The sequence below is a fragment of the Gracilinanus agilis genome, chromosome 2 (genome assembly GCF_016433145.1).
Source record: "Gracilinanus agilis isolate LMUSP501 chromosome 2, AgileGrace, whole genome shotgun sequence".
Classification (NCBI taxonomy): Eukaryota; Metazoa; Chordata; class Mammalia; order Didelphimorphia; family Didelphidae; genus Gracilinanus; species Gracilinanus agilis.
This window is the reverse complement of record NC_058131.1, coordinates 90,155,525-90,178,081: the sequence shown is the minus strand read 5'-3', so window position 1 is coordinate 90,178,081 and position 22,557 is coordinate 90,155,525.

The window sequence follows — 22,557 nt, the reverse complement described above, 5'->3', positions numbered from 1 at the left end:
GATTTCATTTAGGAGGTCCTATAATATTTAGGGGCTTCATGCAATCAACACAATGTCATCCATTAACAGGGGCATCTGGAGAACTTCATCATCTACAGTAAATCCCCCTTCTACTTGGATTTTGTGCCAGACAGTCTCCATGGTGCTGCTGAACACATTTGGTTAGCATATGTCTCCCTGCTTGATGCTCCACTTAATATTGCTTGCTACGCATTAAACAAAGTTATCTCTATGACTCTATCTATCATAAAGGCTTATGGGAGTTTAATATACGTATGGAAGACACTATACTTAAGGAGAGTCTATAAGGCTAATTTTTTTTTGTTATCAACAAACGATAGATATGTTGGGATCTATTTTTCTATGACCCTCTCAATCATTTGACTGTGGTAAAGTGTAATGAAGTATGCAGAAATGAAGTATACAGATTTGTCTCTAAAAACTTGATTGTTCCCATCTCATGCATTCATTAAAATGCCTTCAATATATGTATTGCTCATTTTCTTTTTAAAAATTTTTAATGATCCAAAAAAGTACTTTTTTCCTTCTACCTCTCCACTTCCAATTGTAAAAGAAAATGCAAAACTGCTAAAAATATGCATCGTCAAGCAAAATAAATCTCATCATTGTGTGTGTATGTGCACATGTGTGTACCATTCTGCAAATCTCTCACTTCTCTGTCAAGAGGTGGGTTACATGTTTCATCATGGAATATTGATTGTTCATAGCATTGATAGAATTCTTAAGTCTTTCAAAGTTGAATGCCTTTAAGATGTTGTTGCCATTGTCTATAAATTGTTTTCCTAGTTCTGCTTACTTCTCTCTTTGTCAGTTCAGACAAGTTTTCTCAGGTTTCTCTGAAATTGCACATACCATTTTCATAACAGTTTTACAGGAATAAGGAAGTAGTTGGGAGTCTTAGGAATTGTATTGGGAGTGATGTGATGGGTTGGAATTAATGATATTGGCTTGTTTACTTTTTTTTAAATTGAATTTTATGTTTTTCAATTTCATGTAGAAATAATTGTTGACAATTATTTTCTGAAATTTTGCAATTCAGATTCTCTCTCTCCCTTCCATGCCTCCCCATGGAAGTAAATACTTGAAATAGGTTATATCTGTGTTATTATACAATCTATATTTCTGTATTCCCCATATTGATTCATCTATCTTTAGCAAACTGATCCTGATTTTAAAAAATCTTTGGGAATCTTCTCTTTGAGATATCTTAAAACTGATCCTTGAACAATTATTTTGCCAATAACATGGTTTCCTCTGGTTAGATTTGGTTGTATCTTTCACTCTATTTTTTAAATCGACTTCTACCTTTCCCCATGAATAATCATACAAGGTAGAATGTGAAAGTGTCACAGGAGAAGGTCTCAATGATTCATTAGGTCACAGAAAGGAAAAAAACAACCTTGTTTCTGGGCAAATGAAGGGAGTTTTTATGAAGAAAGTAGCATTTAACCTAAGGGATCGGTAGGAATCAGACTATAGAAAATGGGAGTCTTAACCCCTAAATATGCAGCCTTTGAAGGGAAATCTTAAAAGTAGAGAAAAGAGCCATGGGGAAGTAAAAGGATGGCCTCCATTTCTTAGAGATTCTTTCTCTTGGATTGCTAAGCTTAGAAAATCTCTGCCTTTCTGTCCCTAGGTCTTTTGTTTTGTTTTGCTTTACTTGTAATATGCATATATACATGTATTACTTATTATAAGATATATGATTTATGTTACAGTGATATATTACTTTTATTGGTTCTTATGTTACCGTTTATATACTAATACACATTAATACAATAATATTATACATTACCAGTAATATGTTAAAACAGATGAACAGAATATATTTAATTATTATATATTAAATTTTATATTAGGATGCTAACATGCAATATATTTAATAAAATATTAATGTCATTAACATATGATTACTATATTAATATAATATATTGCCAGCAATATAAAATATCATGCCTTATGGCACTATGTGAAGCAACATGACATAATGAAGAAAGCAATGGATTTGGAGTATTTGGACTAAACTCCCAGCTCTTCTACTTACTACCTTTCTAAGTTATAGCTAGGTGGCCCAGTAAATAGAGCACTGGAGATGGAATCAGCAAGTCCTACATTCAGATCCAGCCTCAGATACTTTCTAGTTGTGTGACCCAGGACAAATCACTTAAACTCAGTTTCCTCATCTGTAAAATGGGGAGAACATTAGCACCTACCTCCCAGCGTGGTTATAAGGATCAAATGAGACAATATTTGTAAAGCACTTTGCAAACTTTAAAGTGTTATACAACAGTTAGCTGTTTTTATTATTATTTATATGATAAAAAAAGTCATAACTCTTCTGGAACTTAATTTTCCTATCAAATGAAAAATTGGACAAAATGAGCTATAAATATATGATTCTATAATGTCAGAGAAGTGTTTCTTTGTCCCCAGGGCAGCTATCAATCTGCATACTTTCCCCTACCCCCACCCGCACCCATGCTTGCTCATGATCAACTCTGCCAAAAAAGGGGAAAAAAAGGTTTCTTATGCTCATGATTGCCTAGAAGCTTATATTTTTGCCTATATTAAGATGTTATTGGCTAATGGAATTCATTTTTTAAAACCCTTAGAGTATTCACATGTAGCTGGGGTCATTATTGGAGACCCTGATCTTTTTAATGAACTGCCCAACCAAGGTAGTGAGGTTATAGAGCAGTAATTCATTTGGTCATCTGGAAGGAAGATTCCCATGGAAGAAATAGACATTCTTGTTGGTGTCTCATTGAGAGGTCACAGATAACTACTCAGTAATTTTTTTTCTCTTTGAAAAATAATTTATGTGTGAAAGACTTAGCTACTCTGCCACTCTTTTAGCTCTTTTGTTTTGTCGTTTTATCAGTAATTTGTATACATATATATATACATACATTGCTTATTATAAAATATATTCTTTACAATGATCCATGGCAATTCCAAAGAGATCATGATGAAAAATACTAACTATCTCCAGAGAAAAAACTAATGAACTCTGAGTTCAGATTGAAGTATATTTTTTTCACTTTTTTTCCTTTGGCAATATGGTTAATATGGAAATATGTTTTGCATGACTTCACATATATAATGGGTATCATATTGCTTGTTTTCTCAGTGGGTGGGGGAGAAAGAGAATTTGAAACTCAAATTTAAAAAAGCAAAATAATTTATTAGGAGAAATACAATTACTGTATCGTACCCCTTTCAAAAACTTTTAGAAGCAAATGACAAAATCTAGGTTAGAACCCGGGACTGGGCGCTGAGATACCTGATTTCTGTTGCTGACTCTGCTCCTAATTTTCCCTTAGATGATTCACTCAAAATCACTCATCCTTTTCTTAACTGTCTTTTAAGTTTCTGATAAAGTCTGTCCTTTATTTACCATGCAAAGATTGGCAAAGTTAAAAGTGCTTTGTTCAATTAAAAGCAAAGCAAAACTGCCTTGATTTCATTGGATTTGGATCCAATGTAAATATAGGATGATAAATGTTGGTGTAGAGGGGGCAGCTGGGTAGCTCAGTGGAGTGAGAGTCAGGCCTAGAGACAGGAGGTCCTAGGTTCAAACCCGGACTCAGCCACTTCCCAGCTGTGTGACCCTGGGCAAGTCACTTGGCCCCCATTGCCCACCCTTACCAATCTTCCACCTATGAGACAATACACCGAAGTACAAGGGTTAAAAAAAAAAATGTTGGTGTAGTACAACAAAGGAGAAACCTGGGTTCAAATCCCACTTCTGACTCTATCTATAACAATGCAGGAATGTCAAATATGTCTTCAGACACTTCCCAGCTGTGTGACTCTGGGCAAATCACTCAACTCCCATCGCCCAGCCCTTCCTGCTCTTCTCCCTTGGATCCAACATATAGTATTGATTCTAAGATGGAAGGTAAGGATTTTTTTTTAAAGCATGAAACAAAAAAAATTGAAGGACTTACTATGTGCAGAGCATTGTGCTAAGAGATAAAAAAATATGATGGTTCCTCCTCTTAATAAGCTTGCAAGGGAATGGTGGGAGACCACACATAGAGGAGTGGTAAATCAGATGGCAAGGACCTCACAGTCATTAGGCAAGGCAGATGACAATGCATCTTTCCTGTCATTTCCATGAATAAAACCATATCTGTTTCTGATGTTGAACCATATGATGGTGCCAAGGACTTTGGTGGCAAGAACTTTTTAAAATCTAATTTTTTAAAAAGTTTTATTGATGCATTTTGTTTTTACATTTCAAGCATTTCCAGATTACCCCAACTCTGTGAGAGGCCCCCTTGTAACAAAGGAAAACAATCAAAGCTAACAGTACAGTGACCTCATGTGAATGTGCATGCAACATTCCACATATGTAACACCCCACCCCCAGCCTCTCTATTAAAAAAAAGTAATAAACATAAATCTATTTTTCTCTTACTCCTACCCCACCCCATTGGGGGGAAAAAAGAGAAAAGAAGCAAATTCTTTGTAATGAATATGCATGGTTTTGATGTTCAGTCCTGTCTTGACTCTATGGCCCCATTTGGAGTTTTCTTGGCAAAGATACTGAAGCGGTTTGCCTTTTCCTTCTTCAGCTCATTTTACAGATGAAGAAACTAAGGCTAACAGGGTTAAGTGATTTGGCCAAGATCACACAGTAAGTACACATACACACACACACACACACACACACACACACACACGCACACACACAGAATTCTTTACTCTGGTTATATTACATTCTCTCAGGAGGTCGATGTTACATTTGATCTTTGGTCTTTTGGCAGATGGTTGTGGTATTGAAAGACACACAGACACAGTAACACATTGTATTGATGGATCAAAGATCTTATACCTTTCAAAGCTGTTTGTCTTTTCACTATTTTAGAAATTGTTCTGGTTCTGCTCATTTCGCTCTTCATCAGTCTACCAAAGTCTTCAAAATTCTTCACTTTTATAATTTTTTATAATAATTCTTTTGAGGTTATAGGATGAAATATTCTTCTGGTCATCTTTACTTTACTCTGAATCAGTTCATATAAGTCTTTCCATGGGTCTTTGAAATAATCTATTTTATCCTTTCTTAACAGCATAATAATATTCCGTCATATTACATATTATGACTTAGTTAACCTTTCCTCAGTTGATGAGCATTCCTTTCATTTCTAGGGGTTTTTTTTCACCACCCAAAGAACTACCATAAACATTTTTCTACATGTAAAAGTGGTTTCCAATGACTAGATCTTGTCCTGACATAATAATTTGGCTGGTGGAGACTCAAGGGATAGATTCTATTCAGAGGACTTACCTTTCTGTACTAGTTCATAAAACCATTCTAGGCTCTTTTTCTTTTTCTTCTTTCTCTGTCCAGAGCATAGACCAGAACCCATCAGTCAGTTAGTCACTCAGTCAATAAACTCTTTAAAGTACCTACTATGTGCCAGGAAATGTACTAAGCCCTAAGGATACAAAGACTTGGAGTAAGGCTGGAAAGATGTGGAAGGAGAAAGTAGGAGAAATATGTGCAGGTGCAAAGTCTTATCCCTCAGGAATTATTAGGAGCCATTGGGGGGCAGAAGCACATGGTGGTTGCATGTACTCATCCACAGCTTTCTGAACACAAATCAGAGATCAAAGACCTGATAGTGGACTTTTTCAGTCCCAGAGGTGGCAGCAACTGGGGAAATGATAGAACTTTGGCAGAATCATATGGCAGAAACACATAGGTGCTTGCATCTGTGACTCAAGAGGAAAGTTGAAGGATAATATTCTCATACACCATGATCCTTTGTAGAAGAGAGGAAGTGTGGACTTTCTAGGCAGCATGGCCCTACAATCTAGGCTTCTGGATGGAAAAGGAAGATTGCAAATGCAGCAGCAGCTTTGGAGATTGTTTCAAGTATGACCTCAAATGGTGAGTTCAGATTTTAGACTTTATAGAAAGAGAAAGGGGTTTCTGGATTTCTTGGGAAAAATAAAGGATCACTAATTTCGTCCTTCAATTGGAAGAGCACCAAAGCTTAATACCACAGTTTTGGGGAAAAAAGAACGTAGACCTCATTACCCCATCCTCTCTTTAATCCACCTCATCTCTGACACTTCACCATTAGACATTCATTTAATTGAAAAGAGACCATTTTCACTTGTTAAGATTTATGTTATTTAGAGCCTCTCACATTAAGACTTTTAGGAAGAGAGGGGTGGAGAGGTGGCTCAGGGGATAGAAAAGCAGACCTGGAGTTGGGAGGACTTGGGTTCAAATCTGTTCACAGATACTTTTTAGTTATGTAATCATGTACAGGTCACTCAATCCCAGTTGCCTAGCCCTTAACTGGCCTTAGAATTGAATCACTTCTAAGACGGAAGCTCAAGAGGTTTTTTTCATCATTGTTGTTGTTTTTAAAAAGAGTCCTGGAATAGAAAGGAATTTCTCTAGAATATCAAAGAGAAACTCCAAGGTTAACTCTTTCTGAGGATATGTTTGGTGTTTTCTGTATCCAATTATGGATTTCTTTTTTTTTTTTTTTAAACCTTTACCTTCCATCTTGGAGTCAATACTGGGTATTGGCTCCAAGGCAGAAGAGTGGTAAGGGCTAGGCAATGGGGGTTAAGTGACTTGCCCAGGGTCACACAGCTGGGAAGTGTCTGAAGCAAGATTTGGATCTACGACCTCCCATCTCTAGACCTGGCTCTCAATCCATTGAGCCACCCAGCTGTCCCCAATTATGGATTTCTGTCAATAATTTGCTTCTGCATTTTCTGTGGGATGAAATAAAAGCTGTCCTCTACCCATATGCATTTGTAATCATGAGTATTTGTATAGTACCTAGTTACCCCATTAACTACATTTGCAGAAACTTAACACAAACTACTCAGGAGTATTGTTGGATATCTTCCCAAAGTAAAAAATCAAAGCCACGTGCCAAAAATAAAGTGATCTTTTAGGGGTAATGTTAAAGCTACCCCAACATCAGACCCAGTCTCTGTGTCCTGGAGTCTTAGGTTGGGGAAACTCTGGATGAAGGCTAAACATACATCTTTACAAGGGACAACGGTCTCTATCCAAAGAAATTAATGTTTAGTGGCAGCATTTCAGATGCTGAAAAGAAGGGGAAACTTTCACATGGTGGGGAGTCAAGTACCTTTTGCTCTTCAAATCATTACAGAAATTTCATTTTCCTTTTTAATCTACATCTGGCTAGAGTAGCCTTTGCTGGTCTTGATTGGAGAAGTGCCGCTTGGAGATTCTTAGAGTCGTATCTTTAAAATAGTAAAAATAGGGCTACCATGATTTTTGCAGCTGTGACAGATGTAAACATACCCCCATATTCTCTTTCTAACCTTTTTCTACCCACCCCAGGCCAAACTCAGAGTTCTGAACTCTGTCTCTTACTCCTGACTTCTGTCATCTATTTCAGATCATTACTCCATTGCACTCTATGGGAAAGCGGCCAGCTGTTTACATGAGCTTTGCCTGCTCTCAAAATGTTTGATCCCCTGATACTGCCTCAGCCCCTGGTCATGGGTCCAGATCTGCTTACGTCCGGTGATCATCTGCAGCAAGATATGAGACGATTTCTTGGGTTCCCAGAACACAAGAGGGATTAGATATTAACTTCTGTTCCAGAAAGGATTGTCAAAGCATAACTGTTAAAGAGCATTTCAAGTTAAGGGCAGTGTGTGCAACAGTTTGGAGGGGTGTTTTCGTAGTTCTGCCCTGTCTCCACTTTTTCCCAGTAAATATCCTTTTGTTAAAGGCAATTGATGTGAACTGGTTTTTTCATGTTATTGAAGACCTTACCGGTCAAAATCATCGGAGGGCAATAATCACTGGTCAAATGATATTGAGGAAAAACAACCAATCAATTGATATAGAGATAGTAAATGGTCAATTGGCTTTGTAGGGAAATTCACTGTTATCAGGGCTCTACGACAAGAGTCATAGAGATAGAAACTCTCAACTCTTTAGGAGTACCCTGTGAACTCAGGGGAAGAATGGTAGCCTGGCTCTGGAGACTCAACCTTCCATTGCAAGTGGGAGTTGGGAGAGTGACTCCGACAGCCTACATATGTGCTACTTACAGCCTTATCTTGCATGCATTATATGTATCCACGTCATCTTCCCCAACAGAGCACAAGCCCTTTGTAAGCAGGGACTGTCTTATTTTTGTCTTTGTATTCTCACTGCTTGGCACAATATGAATGTCTAATAAATGATTTTAGACCTTAAAAAAAAAAAAAGCACCTCAAACCACACCACAGATCCCATCACGCTAGGGATAAAACAAGGATTCCACCATACTGTGGAAAATCCACAAGAGACTGACAACTATATTATAATAGTTACCCTCATTATCCAACACCAACATAAGTATTAAGTTATTTTTGACTCCCCAAACTAGCACTCTAACAAGGTTATGCAGTTCCCATCTTAGAGAAGTCGTCCCTGTGCCCTGACTAACAGTCCATAACAGGCCAGTATAAATCTTTCTGAGCTCCCTGGATGTTCGATCATTCACTCAATGTATGAAACAAAGGCTCTGATTCATCCCCATGGGGGCATGGGAGGCGATCCTCTTGGTTTATTTGTAGAGTCCTAACCCATTTATTTGTAGAATCTTAACACCTGACAAGTTTATCAACCCTTTCAGATAGACCCATGTGTCCCAGAGAAGGAGAAGCTAGCTATGGCAAAGTCTCACCATTTGATCAACTGGAGGACCTGGTCCCAGAGTTGCTTGTAGGATCAATGATCTCAAGTCAAAGGGAACCTCAAAAGTCATCTAATGTAGCCCTTTCATTTTTACAAATTAGGAAACCGAGGTCCAGTATGGAGAAGTAGTTTGTCCAATGTCACAAAGGTTATTAGTAGCAGGGCTAGTATTTAAACCTAGACCAAGGTGATTCCAAATCCAGATAGGACAAATTCCATGATGCATCTATGCTCTCTGACTTTTTTAACTTATATAGGTTTTAAAATTAATCTCCAATACTCCAAGTATTATACTTAATGATATTTATTAAATTTAACTTGAAGCAAAAGGGAAACTAAAAGAGTAGAGTCCAGAGAAAGACTCACCCAAGCCACTCATGTGGAAGAAGAGAGCGAGAAGGAGCAGAAACAGAAACTATATACAGACAACGTATTAACACAAACGTAAAAGAAAGGGGAAAGGAATTGTGGGAAACCTAGTCCTGGGGGGTACTACATTCTAACTACACACTTAGATGATTACAACTTTTTGAGGTGGAAGAGCATAACCAGCCCCAAGTAGCTAGATGGCACAGTCAATAGAGCACTGATCCCAGAGTCAAGATCAGAGTCCAAATCCAGCCTCTAACACTTACTATGTGACCTTGGACAAGTTACTTAACCTCTCGCTGCCTCAGTTTCTCCATATGTAAAATGGGGATAATAGCCACTACTTTATAGAATTTTTGTCATGATAAAACAAGATAGCAAACAGAAAGTGTTTCATGAACCTTAAAATGCTATATAGCTGCTAGCTATTATTGTTATTATTATTATGGTATCATTATTGTTATTGTTGCTGTTATATTCCTGCTTTCTACCACTAAGTGACTCATTAGTTTTTTTTCCAATTGTCCAATGGGAAGCACACGACATCCTTCATTTATCTCCTAAAGTCCTATGAGGAACCCAAGAGATATTAGGTTAAGAAAGGCATTAAAGAGTATAAAACCCTGGGGAACACAGCAGAAAGCACCTTATAAGTGGGTGTTAGGAGATATTCCTTCTCATCTGAACTCTGCCACTTACTAGTTGGTGGCCCCTAGGGATGAGTTCCTCTGCTATAAAAAGAAAGAGTTGTATTAAATGATATCTAAGGTCCCCTTCTGGTTCCAACATCCCAAGATTCAAGTCATCCAGAATCCCAAAATGGTGGGGTTTAGAGATGATCCAGTAGGAAGATACATGATAAGTTGTCAAGAGGAAAGAGCCCTTGACTTGGAGTCAGGAAGACCTCAATTCAGATGTGATCTGTCACTTTCTATCTGTATGGTCCTATCGTAGCCTATCTCAGCCTCAGTTTCCTCATCTGCAAAATGAGGATAATACTAGCATGGGCTCGTTGTAATGATCAAATGAGGGAATACTCATAAAGTGCTTTATTAACCTTAAAGCACTATATAAATGCTACTGTTGTTATTGTTTCCATGATGAGTCCAACCCTATCATTTCACTGATGAAGATAGTGCCCGGATAGTGGAGGTGACTTGTTCAGGATCACCCAGCTAGGAAATAGCAGAGTCAAGATTCAAACTCAGGTCTTCTGACACCAAGTTGAGAGCCCTTTTCAGTACCCACATTGTCACCCAACTGTGAAGGATTCTGCTCATTAAATTGCATGGACCAACAAGTGTGGGGCTTCAGGAACGGTAGGATGCCCTCTGAACGGAGAGGGGAGGGGAGGCTTGGTCAAGAATAAAGCCCTACACAGCTTGCGTGACTTCCCAGAGCCCTTGGTGCCCTTTCTTCACTCCTCCTTGCAACTGGCCCTCCTAACTGGATTCTCCTCACCCAGCCCCCACACATGACCCTTCCCTCCTCTCTGTAAGCTCTTTATGCCTGCTCCCCAGGGTCCTGCCCTGAAGATAAATGGAGTTAGTAAATGTGATAGGCACAGATTTTTATCTAATCGGATTCCACAGCACAAGACAAAGTGCAGTGTGTTGAACTGGGATGTGTAATTAATTATCTCCCAAGCATGTAGCCTGTGGCAGCCTGGCCTGGGGTTGGCTTTGGCATTTTAGATGTACAGGGTGGGGAGTAGGGGAGCTCTAAGAATCAGAAATTTCAGGGCCCATGGGTTGCAACCAGAGCGGAAGCCCTTTCTAGGACTTGGGAGAAGAACAAGACCCTGATCTGTTGGAGTCCCTATTGGCTAATAATTTGTCATTTCTTCCACCCTGGAAAATTTGGGGAAGGACAAGGGGGCACTTAGAGGCCCCTAATGGGCTCCCTTATTTAGATAGAATATAATTGATTGCAGTGTTTTCCTTGGAATCAATCAGAAGTCATCTGTTTGAGTGCTGACTGTGCTACTCGCTAAACATATAGCTCTGGGAAAGTCACTTAATTTTCCTGAGCTCTGGTTTCCTTATCTGTAAAATAGGTATGAGGGTTACTGTGAAGACCAAACAAGATATTGGATAGAAAACATTTTATAATTATAAAATATTATACACATGCAAATTGGTATTTTAATTTAGGAGGCTTTATTTTAATAAAATTAACAAGCACTTATTTTCCCTTCCTCTCATTGAAAAGAAAAAGAAATTCCTTGTAACCAACATGCAGAGCGAAATTAAATACATTCCCATATTGATCATGTCCAAAAACCTATGTTTCATTTTTTTTAAACCTTTACCTTCTGGCTTAGAATCAGTACTGTGTATAGGTTCCAAGGCAAAAGGGCTAGGCAATGAGGCTTAAAGTGACTTGCCTAGGGTCACACAGCTAGGAAATGTTTGAGATCAGATTTGAACCCAGTACCTTCTAACGTTATGCCTGTTTCTCAATCCACTGAACCACCTAGTTGCCCCCTATGTTTCCTTTTTCATCTTGTATCTATCTGCTCTCCATCAAGGGGCAGGGAGCATGCTTCCTTATAGGGCTGTGGTAAGGATCAAATGAGATAGCATTTGCATAGTGCCTGGCACATAGTACACACTTGATAAATGCTTCTTCCCTTCCTCTTCCCTTCCCTTCATTAGGAGTCCTCTGGATTATGATTGATCATTTCACTGATGACAGTTCTTACGTCTTTCATAGTTATTTGCCTTTGTAATATTGCCATGATTGTGTAAATTGTTCTTGTGGCTCTGTTCCCCTTACTCTGTACCAGTTCTTACAAGTTGGAGTAAATTTCTGAAGTATTTAAAAATGCCCTAACCTTGATTATTCACCTTAGAGAAGTCAGTGCTGGCTTAGATAGTACAAAACAGCAAATAATCCAATGGGGGGTGTGTGTGGTATTTGCTCATTTTTTTTCTCAGCCCCAGAGATAAAAGTAATGATGAAAACATAGAGCATGACAGAGTTGGTAGGATTCTTTGGAAGGGAAATCAAGAGTTGTTTTTTTTTTTCCTGAGCCTATTTTAATAGTTGTTTTCAAAATGAACCTTTTCCAGTTCTTTAAAGTCTAACGAAGGAGACAGATTCATGAAAAGGAAAATGATGACATGAAGTCACAAGATATGAACTGTCTAGAGATTGTATATGATCAATTTCCAAATAAGCGGCAGACAGGGAAAAAGTGCTATGATTTTGAAATCTTTGTGTTTTGTTTTTTCCTAGCTACTTGCTACATTATTTTTTTTAGATTAAATTGAACTGAATGCCAAGAATAATTACATTTCCAGCATCTCTGGTGTGTTCCATACAATTTAAACCAGTCTAAACCAGTTCAGTCTCATGAAATCCAATTTAAATTGTTAGAGACTAGTTCAAACTGATCAAGAACCAGGCATAGTTTAAACCGGTTCAATTCAGTTCAAACTGACAAAATTAGTTCAAATTGGTCAAAGCCAGTTGAAATTAGCTTAAGAAGAACATAGCCTAACTATTATGTACAAACAAAATTCAGACAGAATAAATTAGAAATAATGAACAAATGGAAGGCTTTTCTTCCTTTTGAAAGAGGATAGGAAAAGGCTTCTTACAGAAGTGGGATTTTGATTGGGACTTGGAGAAAGCCAGGAAATCTAGGAGGTTGAGATGAGAGAGGATACTATTCCAGCCATCAGACAGAACCATCAAAAATGTATGGATTCAGGAGATAGAATGGCTTATTTGAGGAAGAGCAAGGCAATCACAATCCTGGCGAGGATAACTAGGACTCAATGGATTCCTACCTAGAGCCTCCCTTCTACCTTTCACCCAAACTCAGGACTGAGTTGGTTTGCCTGGGGTTCACTTTCTTTTATAGTGCTGTTCTTAACTATCTCTCAACTGTCTCCTGGTTTCTTTGGGGTTCCAAACTCTGAACCCCATGTTGATGCTCTTTGCAGAAAATGGCTACACACTAGATCAAAAAGTATCAGAAGTGGGAAGGAAGTAAGCTTTAAGAAGACTGGAAAGATAGGAAGGGACCAGGTTATGAGGGACTTTGGATGCCAAAGGATTTCATGTTTGATCTTGAGAGAATAGGAAGTCAACAGAGTAAATTAAATTAGTGAGGAGGAGGTGATACTATGGTTGGACCTGCTCTTTAATTTAATAGCTCAGTGGAGGATGGACTGGAGTGGGAAAAGACTTGAGACAGGGAAAACAACCAGAAAACTATTTCAATGGTCCAAGTGTGAAGTAATGAGGAAAAGACTTGAGACAGGGAAAACAAACAGAAAACTATTTCAATGGTCCAAGTGTGAAGTAATGAAGTAATGAGGCCAAGTGGTGGCATCAGAGGAGATGGGGGCACAGAATAAAAGATGTTTCCAAAGCAGAATCAATAGGAATTGGCAATAGATTGGATATTTGGAGGAAGGTGAGAGAGAATAAAAACTCAAGGATGCCATCTAGGTTGTGAACCTCCATGATAAAAGGAAAGATAAGAAAAGGGAATGACTTGGGGTAAGAGGAAGGGGAGATAGAGTGTATCTATCTAATCATATACAGAATAAATAAGTATATGCAGAATAACTCCAAAGTTAACATGAGGTTGTTAAATGCAAAGTAACCAGAGAGAAAGGGCGTGAGGAGTTGGGGCTGGGTGAAGGAGAATAAGTGTAGGTTTTTTGTGGAAAGTCAAGGAGGAACTGTGTCTTTAAAAGAAGTTAGGGATCCTATGGGGTAGAAGTGAAAAGGGACTCTTTTTCAGGCATGAAGGAAGGCCAAAACCAAGTCATGGACCATGGAGATGGCATGTATAGAGGCCATTCTGAGTGGAAGGCTAGAATAATGAGATTTTTAAAAATATGCAATACCACCAATAGGATTATTTCCTAAGATGATCAGGAAAAAAAGGACAAGAATTTGTATATTCTAAAATATTTCTAGCAGCTCTCTTTGTGGTGGCAAAGAACTAAAAATTGAAAAGATTCCCGTCAATTGGGGAATGGCTAAACAAGTTGTGGCATACAATTGTAACTGAATACTACCACATAGTAGTATTATTGCATAGTAGTATAGAATACTACTGCACCATAAGGAATGATGAGCAAGTTAAAAATTTTTTAAAACATGCAAAGACCTACATGAAATAATGAAGAATGAAATGAATAGAACCAAGAGAACACTATATACAGCAAAAGAAATATTGTTTGAAGAATCACTTAAGTATATCTACCTCCAGAGAAAGAACTAAGAAGAAAGGCAGAGTTTTATATATACATATATTGTTTTGTTCAATGATCCCTTCTCTAATGGGAATGAGGGAAAAGAGGATTTCCATTTGCAACATCTACAATCAAATTCAGTTGGATCATATCTTTTTTGTCCTCCAAATCTCAACCTTGATCCTTTCACCAATCAGAAAGAGCCCTGGTTCAAATTGTGGTCCAAGAGGACCGAATCCAGCAGAAAATCAGTTTAGCTAGTTCTGTATCAGAGCTCAACTCTGTCTTATGACCAAGGGTTAGAGAAAAGACCACATAAGAAAGGAGGATTCTCAATGGGAAAGATAATCAAGGGTGGAGGTTAACATGGAGACTGGAACTTCTGATTTTTCTCAGTCAGTGAGGAAACAAGAGACGGCTTCCCATGCTAGGCTTAGGAAATATATCCTGTTGTATCTGTCCTTAAGGTGTGCCTGTACCCAACTCTGGTTGGGTACCTGCTCTTGAAAGGACATAAATAAAGGGCTTTTCTACTTCACAATTGAGTATGAATTTTCTTTTTAGGTAAGGCTGTGTTTCTTACAGGGAGAGGAGAGGGACATCTGAATATAACAAATAAATTAATTAAAATTTTTTAAAAATTGTGGGAGTCTTGTTTTGATGTGCATTTGAAGCCCAACAGAAGTATTTGTAGCTTATCCTAGAAGCAGTAGGGAGTCACTGAAATTTATTGAGTGAGTGAGTGACATGGTTAGATCTGTATTTTAGGAAAAAATTAGTTATGGAGAAGATGAGTTGGAGTGAGGTGACACTTGAGGCAGGAAACCAATTAGGAGGCCATTGTAATAGCAATTCAGGTAAAGTCAGTGATATCCTGAAATGGCATGATGTCTATAGAAGTAATAAGAAGGGGACAGATTGGAAAGATGTTGAATAGATGTTCTACATGTTGCCAGATAGAAAGGGAAAAATTTGGTAACTCATTGGATACATGGGATAAGGAAGAGTGAAGAATTAAGGATAACATCAAGCTTTCAAACCTGAAAGACTGAAGGGACAGTGGTTTACTTGAAAGTAATGAGGAAGTTTAGTAAAGGACTAGGGTTGGAATTCTGCTTTAGACATGTTGAGTTTAAGTTATCTTTGAGCTATCTAATTTAAAATATCTAAAAGGCAGTTAGTGAGGCAGGACTGGATGGAGTTCAGAAGATAGACTAGGAGAGATTAGGAAGCCAGCTACATAGATACAATAATTAAATCAACAGTAACTGATAAAGTCACTGAGAGTATAGAGAGAGAAGAGGGGAAAGGAAGCTTGGAAAAGACACTTGGGGCACATCCACAACTAGGAGGTATGATATGGATAAAGAGTCAGTAGCTGAGACTGAGGACAGGTCATGGAGGTTGGAGCAGAACCAAGAGAGGGTAGTGTCACAACAAAAAAGCTGGAAAAGAGAGAATATTTAGGAGAAGAGGATGATCAACATTGCCAAATGCTGCACAGAGGTCAAGAAGGCTGAGTATTTAGCAATTTAGTGATGGTTGGCATCTTTGGAGAGAGTAGTTTCTTTTAAATGATGAAGCTAGATTTCAAAGGGTTAAGAAGTAAGTGAGAAGACAAAAAATAGAGGCAATGCATAGAAATGCCTTTTATAGGGATTTGTCTAAGAAAGAAAGGAAATATGATATCTTGAGTTGACAATAAGGCATAGTGACCTTTTTTTAAAGGAATAACATATATGAAAGTAGCAGAGTTGAAGAGTATTTGAAGATTATGGGAAGGGAAGACTGAGGGGGCAATCTGCTAGAGAAAATCTGAAGGTTTGGGATCAAGGATGGAGTTGTCTTTGGCAAAGAGAAGGACTTCCTTAGTTTCAATTAGTGGAATAAATGAAGAGAGAGTGGGGGGATGACACAAGGGAGCTATTAGGCAATTTAGTATAAAATGGATAAAATCTTTGACTTGGAGTCAGGAAAACCTGAGTTTAAATCCTGCTTAACTTTTACTATATGTGTGACTCTAGACAAGTCACTTAACCTATTTCTTCATCTGTGAAGTGAAAATAATAACACTACATTCCAAGGGTTCTTATGGGGATCAATAAAATAGTATACATAAAATGCTTTATAAACTTTAAATCACATATAAATGTTAGCTTCTACTATTATTATCAGATCTTCATACATCTTTGTCATTTCTTGAGTCCTACTCAGAACATCAGATTATAAGAGGTGACCACCTTGTTTTATGGAATCCTCAAATTTACCTTTATCCCTGGGGAGCTTGCCATCAAGGAAGTCTCAGACTGATCCTTGTCCCAGACTGAATGATAAGCCATCAACATCCATGAAGCCCCTTGAAATAGGAGTAATAGAGATAATCAAATCTTAAGTACCCATTTGTCTTAGAAGTTTCCCACACTGTATCTAAGCCTCTCCTAGGTAGTCCAGTGCCATGGCTGTAATCTCCTTTCCTAGACTCCATGTAAGTCAATCAGTTGTTCTTTCTTTCCTTTATTCCCCAAAGTGTATATAAGATCCCAAGTTCTTCAGTTGGCTGGAAATTCTCATGATGGACATTCCCATTCATGGTGCATTTTCTCAGAGATGTTGTTCCCAGAGTCCCAGAGTTCGTCTCTGTGTGGTGTATATTTATGACTCTCTGTAGTGGCTGTACAAACTGTCTCCCTTGTCCTGATTAAAGACTCGTTCTTTGTAACTACTTTAGCGGTTCTGTGTTTTTCCAGGTTGACAGAGGCAAGAGAAGGTGACAGAGTGGGCAGAGGAAGTCTATCCCCATACCTTGCCATAAAGATTTGATCTCCAAATTCATAAACTCTTCACTCTTTTCCTCCATTCCTTTCTGAGGCTCAAATCTCTCACCTAGAACTGGAAATTTACCGTCTCTGATCTTGTCCATAGGCACTGGGAGCCAGCAAAAGGAATGTTCGGCCAGTACATGCAGGACTCCTCCCAGAGAAGAGATCCTTTGTAGCCAACTGGACCCTCTGGCCAACAGAGGTGCAAACAGAAACCACACTGCTAACCCCACCAGGAGGGAATTTACTTAAAGCTTCTCTGTCCAGATGTTGAGAAACCAGATGCTATTCACCCAAACAGCATCTCCATCCAGGTGGAATTCCAAGAAGGAAGAAGTTACATTAGAAACCAAAGGAATATCAGTGTGGGGTGTCCTCAGTACCAGAACTCTGACTTTTCTCCCTGCTATGGGTAGGATTCTCTTGCCTTATTTCCTTCAAAAAAAATCTGGGGGGGGGGGAATGATCAAAAGTCTAATTTTTCTTTCACCTTCCCTATTAAAAAAAAAACAAAACTCTTATAATAAATATCTATAATCAAACAAAGCATATAATTACATTGGCTATGTCATATGTATATGCCTGTATATATACATAGGACGTGGTCTATATATACACACATATACATACACACACATAAAATTCTATATTCTGCATTCACGACTTCTTTGTCTTGAGATGGATGCCTCAATTAATGCCATCCATTAGCCTCTGAAATCTTGTTCATTGCATTAACCAGAGTTCTTAAGTGTTTCAGTGATTGTCTTTACAGTGTTGTGTATTTATACAAATTCTTCTCCTGCATTTATCCACTTCCTCATCATTAGTTCACACAAATCTTACCAAGATTCTCTGAAACCAGCTCCTTCATTATGGCACAATAAGATATTTGTTATTTATAGATCATAATTTGTTCAGCCAAATGATGAATATATTCTCTTGGTTTTCAGGTCTTTGCTACCACAAAATGAATCACTATACGTATATCTCTACACATGAGTCCTTTTCCCTGTTCTGTGAACTCTCTGGTACCCAGTTGTGGTATCAACAGGGTCAAAGGATATTTCGTTTCATGCCTCCCAGACTCACATCCATGGAAGACTCCATCACTTGAGCTCCAGTATTGAGTCCAGGGCAATCTGATTTCCTTTCTGAGTTATGCCAGGGAGATGGTTTATGTGAGCAGGCTTATGCCCAAGTATGGTGCTTGCGTATGGATCCTGGAGTTTTGGGGTTTGTCTCTGCATTTCCCAGGTGCATCCCCCAGTGTCTGGTACACTTTCATTTGGGGCAGGGGCTAAAAACTAATAAAAAACCATTTTATTAGTTCTAGGAAACTCTTGATAAGAAAACTCCTTCCACCAATTGGTACTTGCTCTGCAGTGTATAGGTTTAGAGTATTTCCAGGGGCTAATAAAAGGTTAACTGATTTGTCAATGGTCATACATTGAATATGTGCCAGAAGTGAGACCCCAGTTTAAGTCTACCTGACTCCAAAGCCACCTCTCTATCTGTTAACACTAAGTCACCCCTTTTCCTTATCTACAGAAGGAATTTAACAAATGCTTGCTGAATTGAATCAGGTGTATCTGTATAGTTGAGTATTTTGGTTTTCAAATTCTTTAGTTTCTTTAGTTTCATTTTCATATGAAAGGCAAAGATAAAAAATTTAATGGGATAGATTTCCAAGTATCTCAGCTCTTAAGAGATTGATTTATTTATTTATGAGACCCTACCTTCTGTCTTAGAGTCAATACTGTGTACTGGTTCTAAGGCAGAGGAGCTGTAAGGGCTAAGCAATGAGATTTAAGTGACTTGCCCAGGGTCACACAGCTAGGAAGTATCTGAGGCCAGATTGGACTCAGGACCCCCAGTTTTTAGTCCTGTCTCTCTATCCACCCAGCTACCTAACTGCCCTAAGAGAGGTTTATTTTTGAAAGATTTAAGATGGTCATGCAAAGATTGGATGGTCATACCTTGCAGCAGGTCTCATTTAAGTTTATTTGTTCTTGTCTGATCTACCCATTTGTTGGCATGGTAAAACTCAGAGGATTTGTGAGGATTCAGTGAAGGAAGATCTCTCAATTCCATGAAACGTCTCATAGTTTATTAGAAGCCAACCTCTGAAATGGAGCAGAATTCAGGTTAACAGTTGGGAATTTGTGGGAATTAAGGGGAACTTTCTAACCCTAAGACAAATATAGATTTAGGAAAATGACTTGGAACTTGCTTGCAGGAGGATGTGAGTTCAAAAGACAGATTTAATATATTAGCCTATGGTCCTTATTTTAGTTTTTATTAGGGATGACATTTGGCTAGTTGTGGTGATGCATAGATTTTTACTAAAGTAAAAGCCTGTCCCTAAAGGATGTCCCATAGATAGAACAGAGTGGGTGCCACTGTAACTCGGTGTATTTTTAGGGATCAGGACATGTGCAACTGGGTGCCAGTCTATGAGAATCAATGAGCATTTCTCTATGTGTTCCTCTTATGTACATGCATATGTGTACAGATTTATGTATGTATGCACACATGCTTTCATTTAAGTGGAAATCATCTGACTTTGGTACTTTGATAGATCTCTGACTACACCTAAATGTATACTTCCTTCCACCAAGGCAAATCATAGTCGGTCTCTTGGCGTCCTCCCATCCTGTCTGATTCTAGTCTCTCTTTCCATTCATCTTCCATAAAGAATCAATTTGTTAGGGTAGCTAGAAGGCATAGGAGATACAGCCCTAGACTTGGAGTCAGGAGGACCTGAGTTCCAATCTGGCCTTAGACAGTTCTTAGCTGTGGGACCCTGGACAAATCATTTAACCCTGCTTGCCTCTGTTTCCTCATCTGTTAAAAAAAATCAAAATATTTGTACAACCCAGTGAAATTGCTTATTGACTGGGAGGTGGGAAGGAAGAGGGGAGGAAAAGAAAATGAATCATGGAAACACAGAAAAATATCTTAAAAAATAATAAGTAAATAATTTGAAAAGCAACCAATTTATTGAACTGGAAGTCTCCCTTCTAATGTTTTGTGTTAATATTAAATAAATGAACAAAACACTGGGAATACCTATCTCTAATCTCTCATTCTCTTCCTCATTATCTCTTATAGGAAATATAAGAGACCCAAGCTGGGAACTAGAGCCCTAGGTCCATGCTCAGGGACTAAAGGTTGAATTGGCACTGCAGTGTCCCTTTAGGCTCTGCTGAAGCTCAGATGCTGTGGAGAGAGAACTCTTAGTGCCTTCTGGAGTGGTTCTCATAATTCTCAACTTTGAACCTGTCCTCCAAGATCTCAATCTGCCCCTCATCCCCTGCCCTGTAAACATCTCCACTGCAATCAGGCAGATGTTTGGCTTGAAGGTCTAACATAGGGAAGGGAGGGCCTCAGCAGAGGTTCCAACAGTACTGAGTGACTGTAACACAGCCCGAGCCCTCAGGGGCTGGGCAGAGTCTGCCATCAATCTCATCCATCATGGTCCCAACCCAAGAGCCACACATGAAAGAACTTGTAGTTGAAAACCAGAGATGTGTATAGCTGAATGGAAGAATCCATTCTTCCTCTACGTGCCTTGCCTCCTCTGCCTCCTCAGCCATCCTGTGACTCACGCCTCTCCCTGTCAGTTCCTGCCTTTCATTTATTTATTCATCAGCCATTTATATATACCACATTGTACTAGGTATGGGAGTGGGAGGCTGTGCAAATAAATAAATATTTTAAATATATAAAATATACATTTATGTGAAGTATATTTTATATATTTATATAAATATAAAATATAATTAAATAAAATTTGCCTTCATCAATGAAACAAACTTTTGTGCATTATGCTGGACACTAGGAATAAAAAGAGAAAAATCAAAAGAGCCCTTGCTCTCAAGGAGCTTATATTCTAATAAGGGAGAGACAATATGGACATATCTATAAAACCAATGTGAGGCAAATTCAAGGTAACCTGAAGGGGGATGCACTCACAGTTGAGGTACTGGAAAAGGCCTCTTACAGAGGGTGGTGCTTTAGTGGAATCTTTTTTTTTTTTAATAAAACTCTTTCATTCTTTCTTGAAAAATGATAACAGGAATTAGTTACAAGGCAGAAAAGTGGTAAGGACTAGGCAATTGGAGTTAAGTGACTTACTTGCCCAAGGTCATAGTTAGGAAGTATTAGAGGCCAGATTTGAACCCAGGATCTCCTGTCTCTAGGCCTGACTCTCTATCCACTAAGTCATCTATGTAAGGGGAAAAAGAATAAAGATTGGACTAAATTTATGAGAAATGTGGTTGTTGTAATTATCACTCAAGTCAGAATGATTCTTTAACAATTTATTTATAAAATAGAGGGAAAGAGTAAAAGTACGGAAATCAGAGAGAGAAGATAATTGCTCTGGCCTGGTCTGAACCAGGCAGGGCTTCAGAAAAGGGGGCCCAGAGGTAAATTACACAAGGGTTTTAGCCACAAGGCCTCCTCCAAGACGAGGGACCTCTCCAGAGACTAATAACTCTCAGAAAAAAACTAGGAAAAGAGTCAATCTTTTTCACTCACTCACGTGATAGTTTTAAGGGAAAAATCAAAGAGCAGTCTGAGGTCCTAAGCTGGAGTTCCTTCAAGTTCAAGTTGAAGGCAAAAGACCTGATTACAGGAAGTTCTTGCCACTTTTAAAGACCGTTCCTCTAGTCACTTCCTGTGCCTTCCTTCCACTTTACGTGGACTAATTACAGATAAAGCTTTGCTTAGGACTGCCCAGGGGGCAGTCAGCCAATTCCGATTCATCACCCACTATCGCACATGTGGGCCACAGATCTCCCCATACTTAAGGATAAGTGGGGTATATACACTTCTTGTGATTAAATCTAAAAATGGGCAGGGGAGAGTTAATCCCATCTTCACATCTAGCTGTCCCTACTTTAGCTGAATCTTTAAGGAAACCAAGGATTCTAAAAAGTGGAAATGAGGAGGAAAGGTATTTTAGGCATGAAGAAGACCCTGTACAAAGGCACAGAGATAGGAATTGAAGTGTCTTATGTGAGTAACACCTAATAACAACAATATCTATACCACAGGGTATTAAGAGGACATATGTACAGTGTGTACAAACCTTAAAGTGCTATGTAAATGCTAGCTACTATTAGTAGTATTTTCCAGGAAACATACAACACACACACAAATATATGATGACTAAACAAAAATATATATAATGCATTATATATATGTACATATATACACACACATATATACTATGCATGTAGCAGGTGGAAGAGAGATGTTGTGGTATTGAGAGAGCTTGTGCCAAACAAATCCAAGCAGATTAAAAAGATCCCAGAGTGGTGAGTGAGGAAACAGACATGGTGATGACAGGAAATGACTCTGTTTCTTAGAATCATTAGCTTGAAGGCAAATGGCAAAAAAGACAACACACACACACACACACACA